The 24831-nt window shown below is 43.7% G+C and overlaps 1 long non-coding RNA gene across 1 annotated transcript; it reads right to left on the bottom strand.

Annotated features, from left to right (window-relative positions):
• Positions 1-1951: 1951 nt before the first annotated feature.
• On the bottom strand, positions 1952-20833 carry LOC147650367 (uncharacterized). The gene is made up of 7 exons (XR_015276768.1): positions 20501-20833; positions 17590-17958; positions 14448-15801; positions 13326-13477; positions 8430-8565; positions 8121-8239; positions 1952-3184 (listed from the first exon to the last, which is right to left on the bottom strand). It is a non-coding gene; the product is annotated as an uncharacterized LOC147650367 (long non-coding RNA).
• Between the last annotated feature and the right edge of the window lie 3998 nt (positions 20834-24831).

Here is a 24831-nt window from a genome sequence, read left to right as displayed (position 1 = left end):
TGGTGCCTTCCCTCTTTTCCTGCATCCTGGGGCTTGTCAAAACCTGCCCTGGATTTCACTCACTGTCCCATGAATAAACGTAGGCCAGCAAAAAAAACTGTGGGCAGCTTTCTGCTGGGGTGCGTTGAACCTCCTCCAGGAGTCAGAGCAGCAAGGGATGCAAGGGGGCTGCCAGTGCAGAGGCAGGACTCCAGAGGGGAGCAGGGGTACAGGACATTCCCCATCACCCCTTTGGCTCAGTCACAAGGGTGCACTTTCACCCTGAGCAGCAGCTCCTCAACCTGCCCCTGCCAAAGTACAGCCTCAACTCTTTGCCCTCTGCAAAGGTAAACCCGGCAGTAATGAGTGTCATTTGTGGAGCACTGCCTCCCAGCCTTGCTCCCTTCCCTTGCATCATCCTGCTGCTGCTCCAGCTTATCAGACATATTCTTTTATTACCTCTGGGCATTGAGAAGTGTTTTATTTAAAACTTGCAGTCACGAAGAGATTGAAGTCTGTTCCCAACAGCTTTTCTCTGAGCAGCCAAACCATGAAGAAACCAGCCCAACCCCTGCCCCACATTAAGCCCTTCCAGCCCCACAGGCATCCACAGGTTTATTGGGAGCTCCTTGGAGTATCATTGGCTGAAATTAATTTTCACAGACTGCCTCTGCAGTTGAGGCTGAGTGCACAGAATCACAGAATTGTTTAGACTGGAAAACACCTTGATGATCATCAAGTCAAACTGTTAAACCAGCACAGCCAACTCCACCACTAAACCGTGTCCACAAGTGCCACATCTGCACAATTTTAAATCTCTCCAGGGGCTGATGCTGCAAGTGGGCTAAGACTGAGCAGAGGGAGAAAATGTTTAGTATCTGTGAGAGATAATTTTTCACTAATTTCTGGAACATGCATCTACCAAAAGATGGCAGCAAATCTCCTGATATGAAGCTGGCCATCAGTGTCATCTGCTCTCTTAGGCTCTATTTTTCCTGCAGGTTATGAACTGCAGATTATCCTGGAGAGTGCCAAAAGAACAGAAGGATTACACTAGATGGTCTCAACAGTGAAAAATCTGTGCTTGTGACTTCGGTTTAAATTTTACAAATTCCTTCTACAGTATAAGAAATCTCCAAAATGCTCTAAATGTCCATTCCCTCTTTTATTCTGACAGTTCTTAGTTTTTCGTAATGCTACAGCTTAATTTATTTGAACAGGTGAAAATGGAACATAAGGGAATGCATGATAATAGATATGACCAACAATAATTCCACAAACAGTTCATATACAGTCTCTAAATGTTCCTTTTCCATCACAGGCTTTAGGTCTTGAGGACTCAGAGCAGATTTTTTTAACACCAGTTTGCTGGAGAAATCTGGAATTGCCCCATCTTTCATGATATAAATCTGCATGTCAATCAGAGGATTATTTTTAAGCTCTGTTCTGCATCACTAATGGATGTAGCTGTGACCCTGGTTCTGATACTATTCATACCAAATTAGCTGGGAATAAATCAAAGTCAGTAGAGTTACTGCAGGTACCAAAATATGGGCTCTGCTCAGCTCAGGGGACAGTCCTGGGGCTGGGTTTGCAGCAGCTGAGCCCTGTGCTCCCCTGACAGGGCACAGCTTTACAAAGCAAACCACAATACAAGTGTTTTATTCAGGAGTTAATGGTGGGAGGCATGGAAGAAACAGCCCTTCTGCACTTCAAAGTATATTTTTGATTCAATTTCTTTATAAAATGGGACCTGTAATACTATTTTCATTAATCACTTTTACATAGCCAAATTGTGCAAAATTGTTATTTCCTCCAAAATTAACTTACCTGCCTAAAATAAAGCTGTGACAAAAAAATTGCAGCTTGTGGATTTTTCATTAACAGCTAAGTTTAATTCAACTGCAGTTTCATTCATATCACATAATGTTTGAACAGCAGAAAAACTCATTAGCCAGAGGTCCAAGATGTATTTGTTCAATAAAGTTTGACTTGGTTCTCTTTAATAACAAAAATATTTTCAGCTTGTTAACCTGCAAGGAATCCATTCATAATCAGTCAAGAACATGCTGATAGAACCATAAAATAAGCAAGGATGCCTCGCTGCTGGGTATCACACCGTGTAAACATATCTTCATGCCTCTTACACTTACAAACTCAAGCCAGGCTGTGTTGCTTAGAGCCAAACCCTCACTGCCTGCTGTGCCCATGTCAGACAGGTTGTTTCCACTGCAGAAAACCCTGCACTGGGGATGCTTACATAGTCTGATGCTCCACAGAGCGTCTCTGTGTTAGAATAAACAATTTTTACCTGGTCCAGTGTAAGTGGGCTGCTGTTGGTCTCTACAAATGAGCATTAGCATCTATTTACCACCAGCAGCACAGCCCTCTCACAGCCACCCATGTCACTGCTCCCTCCTTCCCCATTCTCTCAACGTGACACAAATATCTTAATAACTCTTTTAAATAGTTGTATAGTTTTAACTGATTATTTTCACAAAACACAGTATGGACCAACTAACCATGCAAGTAATCCTTGAGGATCCAGAACCTCTGGGCCAAGCAGCCAAGACAGTGGCTATGCCAGCCAGCCCAGCTGCAGCCAGGACAGGCTGAAGCTGCCACAGCTTCACACAGAGGGAGGGACACACTGGTCCAAACTGTGGGCTCAGCTCAGAAAGGTCATTGCTTTTTCCTATTCCCATTTGTCCACTCTAACACCTGCCTGGAGTTTCCAGGCATTGTTCAGCTACTTAATAAAGATGTGGCCCCACTGAAGGTTGTGTTCTGCCTAGCCAGATAAGCCTGGCTTTCCCCAGCACAACAGGCTCAGTCCTTCGTGATGCTGAAAAAACACTAGAGATGGTGCTGAAGGGAAGAGAGGTTATTAATGGAATTCTGTGGATGGATACTGATCAGCACATTTCTGGGGTGAGAGAGCCTTTTGTCCTGGCTGCACCCAAACATCCTTTATCCTCCATCAACACAGAGAGTAAACCCTGGTTCAGAACACTGATGAAGGGATTATTACCATGTATCTTCTGAAGCAGCACCCAGCAGGCTGAGCAGTGATGGGCACCCCTGACCCGTGTGCTACACCAGGACTGTGCCACACAGCCTGCAGTGGGCTTGGGGCTGGCAGGAGTGGGGGGCACACGGGTGTGAGGAGTCCAGAGAGGGCTGGACTGGTTTTTGAGGAAGAAAGCTGAAAAGTAGAAAACAAAAAAGGAAGGCAATAAAAGCTAAACTCCCACAGCTCCTTTTGATCTTGGAAAATAACAAAGAGATTGACCTGACATTATTACACCCCTTGCTCTCTCCCTCTGGATTTTGTTTTTATTTCCCCAAACCAGTAATGATCAAAGCCAAGAGCCCCTCCATCTTGCTGTATATTTTCCTTTTCACTCCAAACAAAAGTTGTGAAGGCTGCAACGCTTTCTCTCATGCCTTTCTTGGACCAGTGGTCTGCTTCAAACAGAGCTTTCTGCAGGAGCAGCAACTCCCATGGTCTCAGTAACTTCATCTTCACACTGCGGGGGCAAAAAAGCCCCACCCAGGCAGGGGAGAGGGAAAGTGATACACACCCTCCTTGTGGGGTGCAGGCTGTCAAAACAGATGTCACCACTTTTACAACTTGAATTGTCTGGGGAGAGGTGGAAATTTGATATGTCAGATAAGGCTGGAGTAGAATCCTCCTTGAGGCCAGAGTGTGGACAATATATACACAGGCAGATAGTGATAGGACAAGGCAGAATGGACTTAAACTAAAAGAGGGGAGTATTAGATTACATATTAGGAAGTAATTCTTCCCTGTGAGGGTGGTAAAGCACTGGCACAGGGTGCCCAGAGAAGCTGTGGCTGCCTCATCCCTGGGATTTTCCAAGGCCAGGTTGGACAGGGCTTGGAGCAGCCTGGGATAGTGAAAGGTGCTTTTGCCCATAGCAGGGAGTGTGAAGCCTTTAAGAGCCCTTCCAAGCCAAACCATTCTACAATTTTGTGACATCTGTAACCATAGGGAAGTGGTGAGTGACACAGGGGTATCCACTGTAACCACAGGGAAGTGGTGAGTGACAGAGGCAACTATGCCATCACTGCAAAAAGCTGTGCCTGCAGGTACCAAAGAGATCTTAGAATCATAGAATCAGTTAGGCTGGAAAAGACTCTTAAGATCATCAAGTCCAACTCTTTTTAACCCAGAACTTCCATGAATTCTTCTTCAGAGAAAAAAGAAGAAAGAGAGGAAAGAAGATGAAGTCATGACCTCCTAGCACACATTTTTCTGCATGTTGAAGAATGTGTCAGCCCTCTTCACTTCTCAGAAAAAAAATCAAACCCAAAATTATCACAGGGTATTTTCTAAATATCACAATTATGTTGTCTTGCAAGTAACACTAGTGAAGCGATGAAGATATGTTATGGCAGATAAATAAATGATAAATGCATGCCAAGCAAAACATTATCTGTAGACTATTTAAATTCAGGAAGCATTGGTATTAATCTGGAAGATAAGTTTTTATATTGTGGTTACAGAGCTGCAGACACAATTATTAGCTGTTATATAGTCTAACACATCTTTTACTTGTTCAGGACCAGACTGCTGAATAGAATTGGAAAAATAGTCATTGAGTCACTGGAACAAAAATTGAGCCAAGGTCAAGCAGTGAAAGCTGAGTGATAGGCAAGAGAACTCAGTGAAGGAAGAAGCTACCAGGGCTCATTGCTGACTGCCAGCATAATCATGGCAGGAAGATTCATGGCCATGTGAAATGGTCAAGGAAAATTCACCTTGGCAAACAAGAGCTGCTGGAGCTGAAGGCTTGCTTTCTGCCATCTTCACAAATGGAGTTTAAGTACTGGAATGCTTCTAGAAACAGAGACTTGGCAGCAAAATATTCACATTGGATTGATATTCAGATAAAAAAAAAAAAAAGTATGGTTCAGCTCTATTTAATTGATTATTTAATCAGGTCATATTTTGCTTGCCTGATCAAATAATCCTGCAAATACAGATGTGTAACACTCTTTTGTTTTTAAAACAAAACAAAACTAAGAACATCTGTTCTTCAGCTGCAGTATTTATTCTGTGCAGTTAAACTGAAGGCATGAGATCAAATCTAAATGTGGTTGGGTTATGTGTGAGCATCCCAGCCTGAAATGCAGCTGTAGCTGCAGTACCAAATAAAACAGGACATGGGGGTTTAGACCACAGTTCTTTAAATTCCTCCATTTAAAACTGAGTGTACAGAGAACTTTTCTAAACATTGTGACGACTTGTTTCTGCTGTTGTTGAGTGGATACAACTGGGATTAGCACTGAAGGAGACTGTGGAAATCACTGCACTTGGAAAATAGAATAATTTTACCTACTTACATAGTGTCTTAAATAGAATAGACACAGCCCTACAGCTTTTCCCTTTGAGCTGCTTCTTCCCATGGGAGCAAGGGGAATCTCTGGTTCAGGGAAGAACAGAATTGCCAATGAGCTGCATTCCCCCTCAAAACTGCAGAGAAGCAAAGCCCCCATGGAGAGGGACAAAGGAGGCCAGTGAGTCCTTCCCACCTCACTGAGGGTTTAGACCCATCCTTGGCATTAATGAATAGCCAGAGTTCTCCATTCCAAAACACATAGGTTTGCCTCTTCAAAAAAAAGTCAGAATATCAGAACTGGTCAACAACTGACTGATAAGAACAGTAGGGATGTGATAGCAGAAATTTGGAAGGAATGACAGCATGGTCAGGAGCCTGCAATAGAAAAGGTCTTTCACAGCTCCTCAAGCAAGTCCTGGCATCAGATTAAAGCTGGGTATGAGTGCACTTGTAACTCCATCCCTGGCAGGAATGGGAGGGCTGCGTTAGCACAAGAGAAATTGCTGGTTGCATAGAAGCTGGGGGCTGCTCTGGGAAAGAGGGATTGTTTTTTCTGGAAGAAAGAAAGAAGAAAATGGCTCATCTGTGGAGTGTTCCCTAGGGGGCACAGGTCCTGATGGGGGTGGGCAGGCTAGGCTGTGCTGCTGAGAACATCTGTCACCAGACTCTTAGGAAAGAGCCTCTGTATGATCCTTACAATTCACATTTTCCAGCCAAGGATCTCATGGAAAGTGCTGCCTGGGAGCTCCCCTTCAACCCTCTTTATGCTTATTGAAATGCCTAAAAATAGATTTATTCCTAAAGAAATATTTTCTAGAGCTGGTGATAAACATTGCTGGTTGCCTTGAGGTCATCCCACTGAGCCTTGCAGGGAGGAGAAGTGGGTGACTTGAGCCAAGAATCCTTATAATTTCTGGTCTGGTGTTTATACAAAAATAAAGACAGGTGCAGGGTAAAATTGGTGCAAAAGATCTTACAAATAAAGTCCATGTGGGAGCGGTGAGGAGGGCTTCCCTTCCAATTCAGAGGGAAGATCAGGGCAAAAATCTCCTCCTACTTGGCCAAACACAGGTGAGCAATAATTTAGATGCTTCACTGCAAATTTCCCAAATATAGTAGCAAGGCTTATGTTCAAAACCATATATTCTTTTGTGCACATGTACAAAAAATACACAAGGTAAAAGTAGTATAACTAAATAGGCAAGAACTAAACAATAACTAGATAACTAACTTGGAACTAAATAGCACCAGTAGAAAGCACCAGTAGAAGGCACCAATGCTTAAATCTGAAGAAAACCCAAGATTTTTAAAAACATGTTAATTGAAAATGTCCTGGCATCATGATCAGAGCAGATGGGCAGATCAAAGCCCTGGCATTGCATAGGCTTTATAAGGACAAAGTACCAGAGGCAGCAAATGAAGGGCAGACATTTACCATTTTAATTACTGGAAGTGGGTTTGAAGGGCACTGACTGAAGGAGGATGTGGGAACAGCCATTCAATTAAAAATGGAAATGCCTTTTGCCAATACGCTTACTGCTGCATTTGTCTCTGGATGAGGAACACGTTGTGTGGAGTTTCCCATCTGAGGTGGGGAGGAGATGGGCCCGGAGATGCCCCAGAGCCAAGAGCCTCTCCTATGCCAGTGGGCTTGAAGCCATTTCATGGCACATTGGTGAGGGCTGGAGAACCTCAGCACTCAGTGCTATGTGCTGGTGAGGAAGCGCTTCCTCGAGAGCTCAGTGGGGTGAGCAGCTCCAGAGCAGCTCCAGCAGAGAAAATGAGAGAAGGGCAAGATGGAGAGTGACCAAAGGCTGCAAATCCAGCTGTCTCCTATGGAGGTTTGCCCAGACTTGACTCCATGGCTGGGCTGGTGCTGTCACTCACAGCAGTAACACACTGAGGGCACAAGGACTGACAGCCCAGGCTCTGCTGACCCCAAACACTCATTAAAGCTGACACAAGTGTTTAGTGTCCAACTTGTCCAAAGAAGTTTCCATATTTACCAATAACATCTCCATCTTTCATGCTTCCATTTACCCTCCTTGATTACAGAATATTTTCAGCCTTTTTCGAGGCAATTACATCTCACACAGGATGGTTGTAGCCACCTCCTATCCCAAGAAGTATCTTTACAAAGTATGAGATACAGGGAGAGCAAGGGATTAGTGTTTGCCTTCACTGCAGGCAGTCATCCCTTGGAAATCTGCTCTCTCACTCCTGTTTTCAGCCTCTCTGAGGGGCTGGCTTTCAGGGATATTGAATCTCAGGGATGTGACCTGACTTTTCCCTTTGCTGTTTCAACTCCTGTATTGTGCAGATCTGCAATCTGAAAGACACCCCAAGATCCTTCCCAGACTGTTTGATCCCCTGCTTCTTCGTTAGTAAGACGAATGGTTCAGCTCACTTTCAACCCCCAAGTGATTGCCCTTTTCCCTGAAATAACTACTGATTTTATCTCTCATTTCCCTACACACCTACTCCCATATTTCTTTACGTTTATCCCTGAAAGCCCCAAGCTTTTCTTGCTCACTTTTCATGGCCTGCAGCTTTTCTTTTAACATTAAGAGCATTGTTTCTGGCAAGACATTAAGGTGCTCATTAAATGCCAACATAAAAGCCATAAATAATACCCCATTTGCATTCATATTTTGATAGTCCCTCCATCTCTGCTGCAATGGTGTGTCTCCCTGCCTGCATCCTCTTGGCCCAGGCTGTGTTCCTTCACCCAAGCTGGGATCATACCTTTCCTCTTTCCATCATGGGTTATCTCACCTGTGACAGTTGTCCATTCAATGCAGCAACAAGGAATATTCCTTCACTTGGAATTCAACCTCTCTTCTTCACTTTCAAAAATCTCATCTCCTGGAGAAGATCATGGAGGTTTTGGCAACCTGCAAACTCAGAAATTGTTCCTCTTTCACTTTGCATATTCCCATGGAAGGGTGCTGCTGGTCTCTAGCAGTGCCTTGTGTTCCTCCAGCAGCTGTGCTGCAGGGACATTCAGCACCACTCTGAGTTAAACACAGGGTTCTAAACGCACCAAATGCATTCCAGCCTGGCTCCATGTCCACTAACACTCACCAAGAGGATCATTGCTTGAATGTCTTCAGCTGCAGACCACATCTCTGTACAGATTTAGCTTCAGCAGAGCCTTTTTTCTCCCCCTTGACTTAAGATCTGTCCTCTCCTGGGTTTCCACCACCTGACATGTTCCAGCCTAGGATATGTCATGAGAGACAAGATCTTAGTCTGCCTTTGTTGCCGAGTTATAGGAAATGCTTTAAAGAAGGCAAAATCAGATCTCTGCTGGAGGGTAAAAAGGGGTGAATGAAATGGCTTTAAAAAAATTTTGATTACCAGCTGATTTAATTAGGTTTAGTTCCCTTTTAAATAAATTTCAGGACTTCAGCAACAAGACTTGAACTTTGAAGTGCAGGAATGGGATTAAGATCAGCCATAAAAATGAGAAAAGCCCTCAAAAGTTATAGCCAGCATCATGTGTCTTGCCAATTATCAGCTTCTTATGCACTAGGGAGAAAACATCATTCAGCTTTATCTTTTTTTGCCTTCCTTGGGGAAATAGGTTGCATAATTCTCAGCAGTTCTTAGTAAAAGAGACATGCGTTAAAGAAATTAAATCATTCTCATTTTAGGACCAGTAAGATTTGCACCACCAGCAGCACACATCTGATGAATATTCCTGTTGCTTCTCTAAATTAGCTCTTAATCAGAGATTACAACTTAGAAATTCCTCTAAGAGTGGAACTCCCATTCATCACTTCCAAAACCATGTATGGTGTTACCAGACTGCAAACTCTTCTTTCTTTGAGTCTGCAGTGTGCAGGGGAAGAAGGCAGAAGAAAAGAAAAACTTTACATCCATTTACTCTGTTATTACTATCTTACTTTCTGAGATTGGTTTTGGAGATGATACCAACATCAGCCCTCCTGCCCCAGCCTCCCTGGAAGGTGCCTTGTTCACAGGCTCTCTGTGGCAGTAGCATGGCCATGAATACATGCAGTGCACCTACATTATTCTTTGAACCCCAAATTGGAAACAGGTTGTGAACCCAGCACAGATCACACACGTGCTATGTGTATGGATCATTAACACTTGGTCCTTTGAATCCAAGTTTAACCCAGTTTAGGTCTGGCTTTCTCTTTAGTTCCTTTGGCATAAGCAAGTTCATCTGGAGCACCACAGCAATTCAGAGGTTGCCCTGTTCCTCCCACCCACCTACCCTTTCTGTCCAGCTCAAACACTCAAGGTACAGGGGACATTTTGAGCTCTGCCACTTCTCCACTTTTCACTCCTCTGCCCACACTCAGCCAGTACACAGCAGTGTTTAACCTGAGACTATGCCATGAGCACAGACCAGGCTGAGACTGAGCAGCTGAACAAAAATTCCCCAAATCTCTGTAAGCCATACAACCAGCAGAGCATAAAAGCCAAGTTGAAGAGCACTGCTCTGCACAGAGGTGCTCACACCCAAGTAGGTCACAGGAGACATAACACAAGGTTTTCCCCTTCATGAAAGAAGAATCACGTGCTCTTTATGTGGCAAGGAACACACAACGGAGGCAGCTCTTGCAGCCTACTGTGCAAAGTCACATTCACAACCTTTTTCAGAAACAGTCATATGAAAACAAAGGGGCTAAAGTCTTTTAGCTTTATGGAAAGGAGTTGGGGTGTTTGGGGGATTGTTTTTCATTTGTTTATCTAAGTCAGACTAGGAAAAAAGAATTTGTTTTAATGATGGCTGTTTAGTGGGTTTCCTGATCAAAGGCAGCAGTGTCTGTGCAGAGATTGCTTGTGAACATCAGGTCTCTCCAGCCCCCAAACAATGTTATTGCTTTGGTGATGTTTTCCTAAGCCTAAGCCTGCCAGCTCTAACCACATGAGCTGGCTGGCATGGTGTGACTAACCTGGATCCAAACCCCTGGTCCAGGACAAAGCAGGCAGATTGGTGCCAGCAAGACCAGAGATCTCAGTAGAGCTGAAACACTGCTGACCAGCACCCTTGCTGTTAGGGTTGGGATTTTTTTTTCTGGGTTAGTCTGATGGTCCTACAAGATTTAAAGACCCTTTAGCTCAGCCTCTCATCAAAAAATGACTTAGTGGAAGATTTTTCCCAGTCTCCCAAATTCCCTCAGTCTCCTACAGACTCCCAAACATCCTCTAATATCTCTAAAATCAGGGAAATCAGTCATAAAATCCTACTCCTTCACAGTATTAAAAAGGAAGGGACAGAAATTTCTGCCTCCAGCTCTTTGCTGGCCTCAGCTATTAAGGGTCCTATGAGCAGGAACAATGAACTGTTGAGATGGGCAGGGATGGAGAGGGTTCTGGAGGGTGGCACTGACAGCAGCTCATTCCAGGCTATGAGTACAGCACCATAAGAGGGCTTTCCAAAACAGGGACACCAACAAGCTGCACCCAAGTGCCCCCACATTGCCCAGCAGCACCCCTTTGTGTTACTTACTTTTTTAATATTTTTTTTTCATTTTCTTTTAATAGAGCTAAATTAATTCCATACCAACAGCCAAACTACATGCAGCTACCTCTGACACTGGTGAAAACTAACCTTGCAGTTCTTTGAACATTTGCTTGGCATCTTCCTGAAGACCTACATCTTCCTCCTATTCTTCCTTTTGCTTCTGTATATTCAAATTAACTACTTAAAGGAGTTATTTGTTTTTCTGTACTTAGCAGTAATACAAACTCTAATGATAGGGAGAAAAGCCTCATAGATCAGTCATGTTCAGTCTGTGACATCTGCCACACACCTTATTTATAAAACAAATCCTGCTTTCCCTTTAGAGTAGCTCATGGGCTGCTGAAGCCCTTTTATACTGTACTAGTCAGACTGGAGATCTTAATTGAAACTGAAATGGTTACTGCAGGCTGTAGGACTAATGAGCAATTTCCATTTCATTTGATCAAGAAATATTTAAGCAGAGGTGGACACATGTTTCATCAGATCTCTCCTCTGGACAAGGGTGGCAGCAGGTACCCACTTACCATCAGCTCCTGGGCTGTCCCTTCTCCCTTCTATCCCAAAAACACCCAACAAGCCAGGGAGGAGCAAGGCTTTGCAGCTCCAAGTAATGGATGGGGCATTGGATACCCCTCCAGCAGCAGCAGTATGGGATGCTGTGGACCTGATTTTCTCTGAGCCTGAGAGAATTACAGCCTGTCAGTGGCTGATCTGTTCCCAAGGGAAAGTTTCTTGGGAGATCTCTTGCTCAAGGACAATATTTGTGAATTATTTTTTTGTTTTAAATACTATATTTAAATAATATTTTAAATATTATTTGTAAAATATTTTACTTTCTCAAAGCAGTTCTGTATAACTGTAGATAGTGTGATTTTCTCTTATCCCACCAATGGGACAAGAGGTGGTGTTCCCTCTACCAATCATGTTAAACCTGTAGCATAAGAGCCTATAAAAGCTGAAAAGTTCAGAGAATAAAGGCCCCTTTTCCCAGCAACTCATTCTGGTGTTCTGCATAGAACCCACACTTTACATCGTGTCCAGCAGTGACAGGATGTCTCTGGTGGCCACCCAGCACTGCTGCCTTTGTCAACCACTGCACAACAGCAAAAGACACAGCTGCACCATGGCAAAACCTGCTTCCCACATGCTGCACAAGAGCAGCTTGTGCCAGACTCCCAGCCAGGAGCCTGCTGGTGCTCACAAGGTGGCCTCCCAGTGCTGTTTACTCCGTTACAAGTAAGCAGTTTGCACTCATGGCATGCATGGCCTTAAAGAGCCATTAAGTGTTATAGAAGCATTTGAGCTAATTAGCAAAATCCACATCAGAAAGTGCAAGTTCCTGGTATTCTTCCTGTTTCATTATGAATACAAGATCAAGAGGTTAAAGTCCAGCCTTTAAAAGGTGACCAACACCTAAACACCTCGGCAATCTGGCCCCAAGCAGTTTGTGTGGGGCTGTGCAGTTCCAGGGTCAGAGCAAGGATCCTTTCAGAAAGACATTTGCTGCAAATTCTATGTTTGTTCTTACAGACACAATCCTCCTGTGGCCTCAGTAGCAGCCCCATTTGCTGATACACAGAGAGGTGACTTTAGCAGATGGCAGAGCAGGGTCACAGAGTCTAAGAAAATAAGATTTGATCTTCAGAGCACACTTCTCAGAAGTCCAACCCATTTCCACTGCTCAAACGGTGTGACTCAAAGCTCAGCCAGGGACAGAGGAGGGATTTAGAACAAGAAGGGCATGATCTTTTTAGGTGTTTCTCCCAAAGTACTTCCACAAGATTGAAACACTCGATACCACAAAAGCCATGAAGAGCCTTTACGTACGATGGGAGAATGATTCCCATGAGAAGATCGTAGGTGTGGATATTGCCTGGCCCAGACACGTCTGCTAGGTCAAGCAGTGGGTGTCACTGCCTGTCCAGTAAAGGTATCCCAAATTCATACCAGCCTTCAGCTGTCTGCATGGCAATTCTGCCTATCCCATCAACTGACCACCTATGAAGAAAAGGTAGTTTTATCACCAGCACAGTTCACAGGACACTTTTGGACCCTCCTCTATTACACAGAAGTGGCAGAGGGGAAATTGAGCTGCTGTTTTTGCAGACAGGAGCAGGAGGTTGGATTTAGCCAAGAAAGAACTTTGCTATGCCAAGAACATTTTCATGTGAAATTGGTCATGTTAGTTTGAACTCAAAGCACAGTGCAAGGGATGTTGGTTTGGCCATGAACACCTTGTCAGGTCACTTAGTATTCAGAATCTTGGACAGGAGAGCAAAGTTATAAACTTTCTCTAAAAGAAAAATGTAAAGTGTTATTTTGATGTTTCAATAGGGTTTTTTTTTCAAGAGAAATAATGCACTCGGAAATACAAACTCTTCAGAATCTTTTTATACTTCACAATTTGCTGTTTTGTGCGAGAATTTTGGTTGTTACCCAACAAAACAGAAAAACTTCCTTGTGCCTCTTGATCACCTTACCAGAGCATAGGAGTTTCTATGGCTGTTAGCATAGAATCAGCATCCCTTGGGAAGTTCCTCTGGAGATTCTGACATTGTGGTGATTCACATTCAGTGCCCAACAGCCAGTTTGATCCTCATCCATTATTAAAGCTTGTACATATGGCTGAACACTGGATAAAGCAGAGGAGTGAAATTGCTATCATTTTAAGTAATTTTGCTTATGAAAGATTATTTCACAGGCATCCTTAAAACTGGAATTTAGGTAGTTCTCAATAAGACCTCTATAAATCCCCTGATTACTTGCTCTTCACTGACTTTCTCACTGCCAATAATTATTGTGGTTTACCCGTCTCCCAGCAGAACCTTTCTTACTTTCCTAATTAAAATTCAATTGTGGGAATCATCTAAGAACTTGCAATCCAAAAAACTCAGGCCATTGCACAAAACAGATCCAACTCATCCCTAATGTAAGCCCATTGCAATGAAGTCAATAGCTACACCCAAAACCAAAGAACCAAAGCCTGTGAATAGCTCCTGGGTTCCTCCAGCTTGCCTTTCTCCCACTGGGATTGCTCTCTACCAAAACTCCCTGGGATTTATAGCAATGTAGTTTTAGACAAAATAACCTGGGCTTTAAAAATCTTGTTTCAAGGGCACATCCTGATGTTTCATCTGCATTTTGCTTCTCCCCACCCTTAATGTACCAATAAATGGTGGCATCCCCAGTGCTGAGTCCCACCAGCATCACAAGCTATGACCACCTTCAGCATCTCTTGGCTAAGTTTGCCATATTTTGCTGGTTTAACCTTTCTTCTACAACACCCCAAATATTTCTGCCCTTCTCACAAGGCTTAATTAGCTAAGGAAAAGCTCCAAACCCCAATGATGCCCAAACCTGAGCACAGCGACTGATGAAGAATATGCAACATCACGTGGTAGTGGGTAATACCATTAAAATGCCCATTTGTCTGGGTAACTGAGATTCATTCCAAATTCATGCCTAACATGGAAACTAACACACCATCCTAATGCCAATTATTAGCTTCAAAGGCAGCAGCGCAGACTAATGCTGTAGACAGATAATATCAGACATCCCTATATTAAACAAACACAAATTATTCAATTTCATTTCAGATTCACCTGGAAAACTCTGTCTCTCCCATATTATTGTGCTGGTCCCCCTGGGAATGGCATCAGCTGTGTTCACCCATCCTTGTTCCATCTCAGATGTCATTGCTGTCCATTTGCAAACATGGGCTGGTGGCACCATGCCTTGACCCACAGTCAAGGCTGTCAATGCAATTAGAACATATTCTAATAGCAGTTCCTGATTGTATTAAGGCGAAAATAAATCTCTTGGGCAAAAGTTAATCCTTAGTTTCAGAGATTTAAAACCCCAAACCAGTCTCTCACCCAAGTTACAGTGGGTTCTCATCTGATTTTGTATTAATAAAATCAGCATCAAAGAGGTTTAAAGTGATTTGGGCAATAAAGCTTCAACATATCTTCTGGTTCAATCCAATTTTAACAAGGCATTTTACTTTTTTGTTTAAGAGCACTTCAGTAGCTCCCAGAGAGTTTTAACTAGCTTGTTTCATGGAATAGCTGGTTGCAACACGTGCTGGGTACCTTGTGGATGACAGGCAGTCTGTACTGACTAATTTGTGTAGGTCCTTTTGGAGAAACCACTCAGGCCAGTGGGAATTGTCCAAACTGAAACCAGCTGTTTGTGCAAGTTTTCATATGGGCCTGGCTGCTTTCGATCTAACTCACATTTGCTCTACTTCCTGTCAGAGGACCAGATCTTCTCAACTACTTGTGTTTCTGGATCTTTCTGTTCTGTGAACAAAATATCCAGGGAATCCACTCCCACGGCCAGTGTACCATGATGAGCTACACAGGGCGATGAGGAACCATGCTGGAGTCCTACATGAAGTCCAACTCCACATGGATTATGTGGAAATGCAAGGAAGGAGTTTAGTGCAGTTAAAAGAGAATATCTGCATAATGCATATTTACTTTTCATTGCCAAGAATAAATTCCATTAATACTTTTAGGTGCTTTTTCCAAGGTTTCTGGCTTGTGTTCTTTACAAAGTGACTTTCAACACAATCTTGTGCATCTGTTTTCATTCATTAAAGAGTTTGTTTCCTTATATGATAAAGACAAATCTGGCAGCTGAAATATCTATACAGAGCAATAGCAGTGCCAAGACATCATCAAGGCTTTTGCAGTTTGAGGCTGGATCTAGACCTCACAAAATATTCCGCAACATTTTCTCCTCTTTCTCACCTAAAACTTCATTGCAGCAGCTACAGCAGTGCCTTCAGTATCCAGAATCTGAGAAGAGAGTGCAAATTCATGGGCAATTCCAACAGGATGCAGGCAGAGGGGCAATACCTCCATAAACTCATGCATCAGCTATTCAGGTGCCCCATGCCAAAGCACTGGTTGTAGGAAACTCTCATGCTATGGGGATGACAGCAGTGCAGACCTATGAAAACATTACAAGTTATATATAAGTGCTTCAAAACCATGGAGTTTTGTTTATATTCTCTCCTGATGCATCCTGTAGAATTCTGCATGAGCCATATTTGTGCAGTGGTTATAAAGCCAGCAGAATATTTATAGTCACTTTCTACAATTCCCTCCAGTACTTGGATATCAGGGGTTGCAGAGTATATTAGGAGTGGCTAAAATCTCCAGATGCCTCTTTTCACATGATATAAATCTTTAGCTCCAAGGGCTAACTTGGACTGAAACTCACCATCAGACAGTCAACACAAGGGCTGCCTTCTTGCCTTGGCAAGAAATGCCAAGGGTATTTCTTGTGACTTTGGAAAAGCAGCAAATTTCACTCTGACGAAAGTAAAACCATCAACTAAGGCATGTACAACATATCACCTAGACCAGCCCATTGAATAACTGGGAAACGTTTCATGTCTTCTCCCAAACTGTGAATTCATATTTTCATTGCTAATCTAGTCTTTCCATCACTTACACAACCACTTATATTGGTTTTGTCCATATATTTTTTGCTGGAGTTTTTAGAGAACCCTCAAGGAACTGCTCAATCTTATCCCTTGGACTCATTCTAGAAGGGATGTGTAAGAGGAATATTTTCATTATGGGGAGTCTCCTGTATTAAGACCCCATGAAATGCCAAGCCTAAATGTATAAAGCCACCACTGGGAATAGTCACCACTCTTACCACGAGTAATTTCTTATTTCAGGAATCAAAGCAAAATGTGTATTTCCCAGTTGATGAAGTTGAACTTTATACCAGACACTGAAACCTAGAAATACCTGCTCCTAAAGAGAGAGCAGAGCATATTGTGCAACACAGACATCCAGTGGGAAACACATGAATTTACAGTCCAGAGACACCCACAAATTGCTCAGAAATAAATCATTCACAGAATTGATTCAGGGGACAGTATGGAATAAGGAATACCCTGCAAATAACTGCAAAGACCTTAGTTAGGCACAGGCAGGAACCTTCCAGACATGGAGAGGAGAGCACACATGGATCTGCCAGCCAGGGCACGCATTTCCTGGCCATGGCACCTCACCACAGGGCATGCTAGACCATGCTGGACCACACACAGCTGTGGCACAGCCCACTCGTTCCTTGGAGCCAGGGCAAGGAGAGGAGGCAGCTGCCCATTTTCAGGCAGGTTTCAGTGTAAGCACAGACATGCCCAAGCCCTGCCTCAGCACAGGGTCAAGCACCACAGGTCTGTGCCCAGTCTTGCAGCCACCTGGGTTGTGATCCTGGGCAGGACTGCTTCTTTCCAATCAGCCCACTATCTTTCCTGCCACCTCCTTTTTAATTTCCCAGTGAATTGCTGGGAAGTCTTTAAAATACATCAGTTCCATGGAGGTTATTTTTAAGCAAATAATTGGCAAAAAAGCTGGACTGCAGTTTAATTGGTAAGCCAGGATTTGGTCAGTATGAAATCCTATCTCCAAGTGTTGGAGATGATTTTTTTTCTCCTTTATTTAACAAGTGCTGTGGCAAGAAAGCTTTCTAAAGTCATAGAATAGTTTGTTTTGGAAGGTACCTTCAAATATTATCTTGTCTGGCCTCCTGCCATAGGCAGGGACACCTTCCAGGTTGCTCCAAGGCCCATCCAGCCTCCAGCCTCACCTTGTGGATCCACAGCCTCCCTGCACAACCTGTGCCAGGGCCTCAACACCCTCAAGAGGAAGAATTTCTTCCCAATCTAACTCTGCCCTCTGTCAGTTTGGCTCTGTCCCGGTGTGTCCTGTCACTCCATACCCTTGTCCAAAGTCCCTCTCCCGCTCTCTTGGAGTCCCTTTAGGCACTGGATGGGGCTCTAAGATCTCCTTGAAGCCTCCTCTTCTCCAGACTGAATAATCCCAGCTTTTCCAGCCTGTCTCCAGAGCAGAGCTGCTCAAGCCCTTGGAGCATCTTTGTGTCCTCTCTGGTCTCACAGGTCCACACATCCTTCTGATGCTGGGGGTCCCAAAGCTGGAAGCAGCGCAGCAGGTAGAGTCTCAGGGGAACAGAGTGGAGGGGTAGAATCACCTCCCTCAACCTGCTGGTCACACTTTTGATGCAACCCAGGGTACTGTTGGCTTTCCAGGCTGAAAAGGCACATTCCTAGGTCATGTCCAGCATTTCATCCTGCAGAATATGACAAGAAAAAAGTTATGTCTGATTTTCCTCGATCTCGAGCATCCAGAAATCAACAGGGAGAATGAATTGTGGTTTTCCTCCTTGGGTTTTGGGGTTTGTTGTTCTGGTTTTTTTTTCCCTCAGTCCTGTCTGATCAACAGAGCACCACTACACACAGCATTTTCTGTGGTCCAAACTTGAAAGTCCAACTTCTGCCAGTCCCAGAAAGCATCCCCTTATAACACCCTGCTGAAGACATGTCACAGCAAAATGCACCTCTTAACACATCTTTTGACAGAAAGGTTTGTTGTGTGAATTCCAGAGTACATGAAAACATTTTGCTTTCACAGATCGCAGCAGGAGTCACCTTATTTTTGTTTTCACATCATAAAGTTCTGCCAATTACTTTTAAACAGAAAATGAGCCCAATTAGGAGAATGAGAAAGGAGGAACCCAAAGACTGGCACATATAAGTTTGACCCACTCTGTCAGAACTTGCATTTAATGGTTGAGGTCCATTACCCATTTGTACAAGTCCTGACTGAGCCCTTTGTGCTCCAGCTCTCCCAGAGATGTACCCTGGCTCTGTGGTAATAACAGCTCAGATGAAACTGTGCCAAAGCCCCAAACTTCCTGCAAAAACAGATTCTACAGAACACCTGTGTAAAACACTTTACCCCTTTTTCTTTGCTTTTCTCATAGGGCGTGAAGGCAAAATTTAAGTTTTTGTTTCTCTACACATGAATTCAAAATGCACCAGTTGGAAGACTCATGAACTTAGAAGCAAGTATCAGAGTAGGCATCCAATTTCTCTTTTGGACAAAGTCAGCAGAAGGAGTTAGTGGATCTTTCCTTATGCACCAGACATGGTTTATTACACTGAGCATGAAGGATGGATGCGGAGAGAGATCAAAGCCCCAACATTATACAGAGACATTAGCTGAAGGTTTATCATACCTGTCATGGGATGCAAAACCATGTTCCTGTGGTCAGTGGAGACCTCATGACCTCTCACAAGAGTTGACCACAGAATCCTGGTCACATACCAAGAGCTAATTACATTTTGGCTTTAAGCACACGCTGCTGTGTGAACCAACCAAGGGAATCTCTCGGTGTTTGGTCTAGAAAGCCCTAAAAAACCTCACTGCACTTGGCTTTCAGTGAGGAATGGTGCAAGGGGAAGGGATCAGAATTTATTAGGTGATTACCAGCAATTCAGGTATTTAAGGCAAGTTGCAGGCAGATTTTGCCCTTCCAGGAACAAAGTTGCAATGGAGGGTGAACCTCGATTGCTGGGTGAGCATGAGCTCCCCTTCTGCACAGCACCCACAACACTTGCCATCACTCCTGTAGATAAACTGGCCTCCATTTGCTTCCTTTTAATCAGGACTGGGCTCACTAAATGTTTTGATTGGCAGTACCCCAGAAGTAAGTTTCCTGAGTACAATCACTTTCTTTTTTTAGCATGTCAATAAAGGGAAAATGAATAGCGAGTTGTTCCTTTGAAGCTGAGATTCTGAAGTGAATAAATATGAATGTGCTATCAATGCTGTTAAGACACATCCCTCCCAAATACCATGGCAACATGATAAAAAAGGCCATTTTCAAGGTCCCCCACACCTTCCCCAAGCACAGGTCTCATCCCCTCTGCACACACATGCACAGTGCCTCTCCAGGGCAGGACAGGAGACAGAAGGTGCCCCAGAGAAGCCAACAGCTTTACCACAGATTTCCATCAGGTTGTAGTTCCACCTAACATGCTGCAAAACCTCACCATTAACAGTACAATATAAAGCTAGTGAGCACCAAAACTCTTCCTATATTTGCACACATTCCACTGCAGCTGAAGAGAAATCTGTGTATATTCTGGAAAGAAAACCTGGCATTTACTGCTTTGGGCCATTAGAATAAACTTCCAACAACATATCCAACCCTGGCTCCAGAAAGACATCAGTAACACCATGAAAGATCTGGCTCTGTAAGTCATATATACAATATAGCCATAAATTCACAATAGTTCAGCTCTTATACCTTAACTCAAATTTTGACCAGAACTCACACAGTTCTTACAGCAGTTTATATCAAATGATTGGAGGAGCAGTACGTATCTACAAAGAAGCTATATGCTGTTTCACTGTGCTTCATTAGCTCCAAGCTCCAGCTAAGAACAAAACAACAAAAAACCCCAACAGTTAGCTTAATTGGTTGAAAAGCAGTCATTTTCATTTTCTGTTCTTTGTGAGGGTTGTGCTCCTGTGTTTTCAGATGTGGTTACCTTCATTTTTCTTAGACCAGCTCCTCATTTGCTCTCTCCCCTGCTCACAGAGAGCTTGTGAACTGGAGAGGCAGAGGGATAGGGAAAAGTATATTTTAAATCAAAAGGTAGGAAACTGAAAAACCACATGAAGTTTTGTTCAGTGCTATGGATGAGATATGAGCAGTGGCATTATTTGAGGTTGCAGGGCTGTTCTAAACCAAACCAGGGCAGCACACAGGCCCCTTGGTGGCATTTCATGGGGAGATGAGAATCTCCTCAGGATGATCCACTCACATCAGCTTTGCCTGCATAAAGCCAAGACCTTTCAGTCCTGCAGCTGCTCTGGTGGTGGTGGCAGGAAAAGTCACAGAGTGAAGCCCAAGTGCCTTTCTATTTTCTCAATATGTCTCCTACACTGAGCTTCACACACAAGGATGCACATCCAGGGCTCTGCTGAGGCTTCCAGGTAACCCAGATGACACCAAAGGGTCCCATTTTGCTTCTTTCATCACTGTTTTTAGGACTCCTTCCTTTCTTAAGCAAGAGAGTGCCTTGCAAGCAGCTCAGCTCCCCCAGGCTTTGCATGGTGTCTGTGGGGAAGGCAGAGACAGATGGCTCCACCAGCTCAGGCTTTGCTTTCACAATAGAATTTATGGATGGATTCCTTCATTGTGAACACACTGTGGCCCACCAGTGACTCACAGGCAAGGAAAACTCAAACCAAAGCTGCACATGGGGGAAAAAAAATGCCTTAAAGTTACATTATTATGTATAGTGAGTGGGTCTATAGAGCTGAAAATGATTTCCGAGAAACCCACAATGCCAGGCAGAGTGCCACAACCCTCTTCCTGCTTATTGTGCCTTCTCAGCCTCAGCACTGGGAAATTTCTGCTTTAATTAATGGGCCCATGCCTTGCTTTTCTGCAGGGAAACAATCCCTCTAAAATCAAGGCATCATCGCACAAGTGGCATTACCCTTCAGCAGCTCTGAACACATCAGCCCCCTGCTGGGGCATCCCAGAACCCGCTAAGGGCCTCAAGGACAGAGCAAGGGAGGGAAATCCGGGATAAACACACAGTATTGCTCATCTCATTTCTTTTAGCATTAGACAGAAGAGCAAGAGCTCGACTTTGATCCTGACACGTGAATGTTCACACTTGGGGGATGGCACAGAGACCTGAGCAGTAAGCAGGGCATGTCTTCACTCTACGTTTCCTTTGTAAACTGAATTAAAACACTAAATAACATAATCATGGCTGTGTGATTAGCAAACACACACACAACCCTGATGTGCTATTGCCAGTGATTATATCTTATCTATTCACAACTCACAACGTCTCCACTTTGCAATAGCCCGAGTGTTCAAGAGCACAAAAGTCTCCCACAAAAAGGTCTCTTTTCCTCCTGAGCTCAAACACCTTTAAACACAGCCCTCCAGTTAAAACCTTTCAAGTGGGGTGGCAGCTTTTTCTGGCAGATTGTCCCCCTGCTTCTGCTTGGGAGCAGCTCAGTCTGGTTCAACCAGATTTTAACTTGCCAATTGGCAAAGCCAAGGTGATAAGGGGAGAAATGAGTGACCACGGGGCAAGGCTTGCAGGAGGAGAATGCCTCAGTTGCCCCCACAAAGCAAGAGGGAGATGCCACTAGGTGGTGACAGTGCCCACAGAAACCAAACTACCCAGGAGAGATCCCTATCTCCAGTACCAGGGCACTGGCAACATGGGTTGGAAATAAATGGTTAGTGCTTCTTGTTTGTAAGGAATGACGACTAATGCAGTTGGTGTCGTGGACAAGAGCAGCACTACTGATGAACAGAGAAGTGAATGAATTCACCTGTTTGGTGTGAGTGTGAAGTGAGCTGTTTCTGCACCATCAATAGAAGTAGATAAACTCCATTTATCTTCATTTCCCCATGCCCTCTCCCTTGCACCTCCAGTGCCCTCAGGCTGGGATCAAATATAATCTGAGCTGTGAGATCCCCCTGACATTCCCAAATGGAGCTGACAATCTTCCATGGAGTGACTTCAGTTGCTCTGCTCCTTGTGCCAGCACAGGAGGGGCCAAGTTATTGGTTTACAGTACATTCCAAGTAACACCTCAGCAGCTTTATGGCACTCCACTAAATAACCTTGAATTCAGTAAAAACAGGTGGTTACAGATAATCCATAAAAACTTTAAGTGCTGATAAGCAGGAATTGGATTGTACCTGGTTACCTTGGTTTGTTTCCTGGGCAAATACTTGTGTAAGGGATGTTTTATCCTACAAAAGGCTTCTCTGCCACTTTCCTGAAATCAGAGGTTTATGAGAATGAACAGGTTCACTTACCTATTTCATCTAAGTGTGACACATCATCAGATACTGGATTTGTCTTTCATTTTTTATTAATCACCTAAAAGATGCATTCAAGAAAATGTAAATTTTTCAATAAATGGCAGCAGAGGAGAAACTTTTTCCTGGCATTTAATTATCTTTGTCTCAAAGATCTCAAAATGAAATCAAGAGCTCATTTACATTGCTTGTTTTGTTACTGTAGCGCTCTCATCTAAAACATGAGAAGGAGCCCAACTTGAAAAAACACTACAGTACCCAGATTCTTAAAAAATCCATATTCATGTTGTGACCTGCTCTTTATTAGACTTGTGCTTCCTCTTGACCTGCTTCAGAGCAGCATTTAACAAAGTTAAAGTGATCCCATCATTACCACAGAGCAGACAGCAAATCTACTGGGGTTTTTTTATGTTAAATATATCCATGGTATGATGAGAATTGGGGAATGTCTGGAAAGGACAGAGAACTTAAAGAAACAGTGATAATATTTGCAAAAGTACAAGAAAAATAATGTCCTTTCAGAGATGGATAGACAAAACACCTGCGGGTAGTTCTGAAAAAGAGGAAGGTTACTGATATGTAATTAATATCTGACTTGGGGCTTTGTTTAGCTCCTTCTTAATCCAGCACAAATGTTCTCCTCTCTCCCAAAGCACAGCCCCATCAGTCAGACCATGTGGGCACTGCAGGCTAGGGCCCTGCACTCAGGGAGATAAAAGGAAATGTAGGTGAGCTGTGCTCAGCCTCAAATCGGTGCAAATCAGAACAAATCCCATCTTTCAGGCCACTACCATAAACCCCACACCTGTACCCATGGCAGAATGGGATGCAAGGGAAGCATGGCAAGTGTTCCTGTAGTGATGGAGCATTCTTAGAATCACAGAATTGTTTAGGTTGGAAAGCCTTTCTAAGATCATCATATCCATCCATTAACCCAACACTGCCAAGCCCACCACTAAACCGTGTCCCTAAGTGCCACACATACACATTTTATAATCCTTCCACGGATGGTGACTCCACCACTGCCCTGGACTGCCTCTGCCATGGCTTGACCACCTTTTCAGTAAAAAATTTTCTTTGATATCCAGTCTAAAACTTCCCCTTTAACAATTCTGATTCTGTGAAATGTCTTTGTTGTAGTGAGGGGCCCTACTGCCCAACAAAAAAGCATTTATCAAACTGCAGTTCAAGAGCTGTAGAAAGGAAAAGATATCTTCTCTGACTTGGCAAACAGGTGTAACGTGCATCTGCAGAGCATTTTCACCTTCTCTTCATGAGTGATGCTCAAACACAGTTAGTGCTTAGCACCAAATGTGTGTTTTGTCAAGCCAAGTTCTCACATGGGAACACACACATGTATGTCAGCACAAACTGAGATATTCCAAATCCCCTTTGCTTAATGATAGCACAAATGTTACTCATTTCTAAACAAAGTCTCCTCTCTATATTCAAGTATCACTCATTTCTAAATAGGAAAAAAAAAAAAAAAGCCAGTGAATTTTTTAACCAAAAAAAATCAGGTTTCAATTTTACAGTGAGTGTGAAATACCCAATTCCGCCTGTTTTCACTTTTATTAAATACTGCATTTATTTGCACAGCTCTTCTCTTACCCAGGCTGGTAAGTGACTGGAAAATCAAGGGTTTGCCTCTTCCAAGGTCACATAGCCCCTGCCAACAGACATTGCCAATGCCCCAGTTCAGGACTGGGTTCCTTCTCTGGAATGAGGTAGGATGCTCTGAGAGGAACCTGTCCTGAGGGAACAGCCACCAAGGGGACACCTGCCATGGGTTCATCCTTGCACAGGGATGTAAGGTGCTCCAGAGGAGTCCCTCGGGATGGAGGTGTCCTCAGCTGCCAACAGTTCCTCTGGTGGAACCACAGACTCAGCTGTGGAAAGTATGGCTATGAAAAAATACTGTGTTAGAAGGTGTAAATAAAAGTATTTATTTTTATAGCTGTGCTCTTTTTTTTCTCAGCTGTACAGGCATTTTAGTGAAAACTGGAGACTAAAAGGCCACTCATCTATGGAGCCACCTGGAAACAAAGGCAGCAAAGAAGTGGAGACAGAAAAGGAAATTGCTTTCCTCATGTTCCAATCATGGGACACTGGCAGGGAAGGAGGGGGTTTCCTGCTATGATATATATTTTGTGTTCCCCACTTTGTGCCAGCTGTGGGTCGTGGGCTGTGAGCTGAGAGCCAACATGCATCCCAAGCTGTGGGGTTCTCTGAATCCACTCCTTTTTCTCACTGTGCTGCTTCTGCACAGCAGAAAGATGACCTTGACAAATCTCC

The sequence above is a fragment of the Cyanistes caeruleus genome, chromosome 15 (assembly GCF_971803275.1).
Source record: "Cyanistes caeruleus chromosome 15, bCyaCae1.hap1.1, whole genome shotgun sequence".
In the NCBI taxonomy this organism is placed as follows: Eukaryota; Metazoa; Chordata; class Aves; order Passeriformes; family Paridae; genus Cyanistes; species Cyanistes caeruleus.
This window is presented reverse-complemented; position numbering and strand designations above follow the sequence as displayed.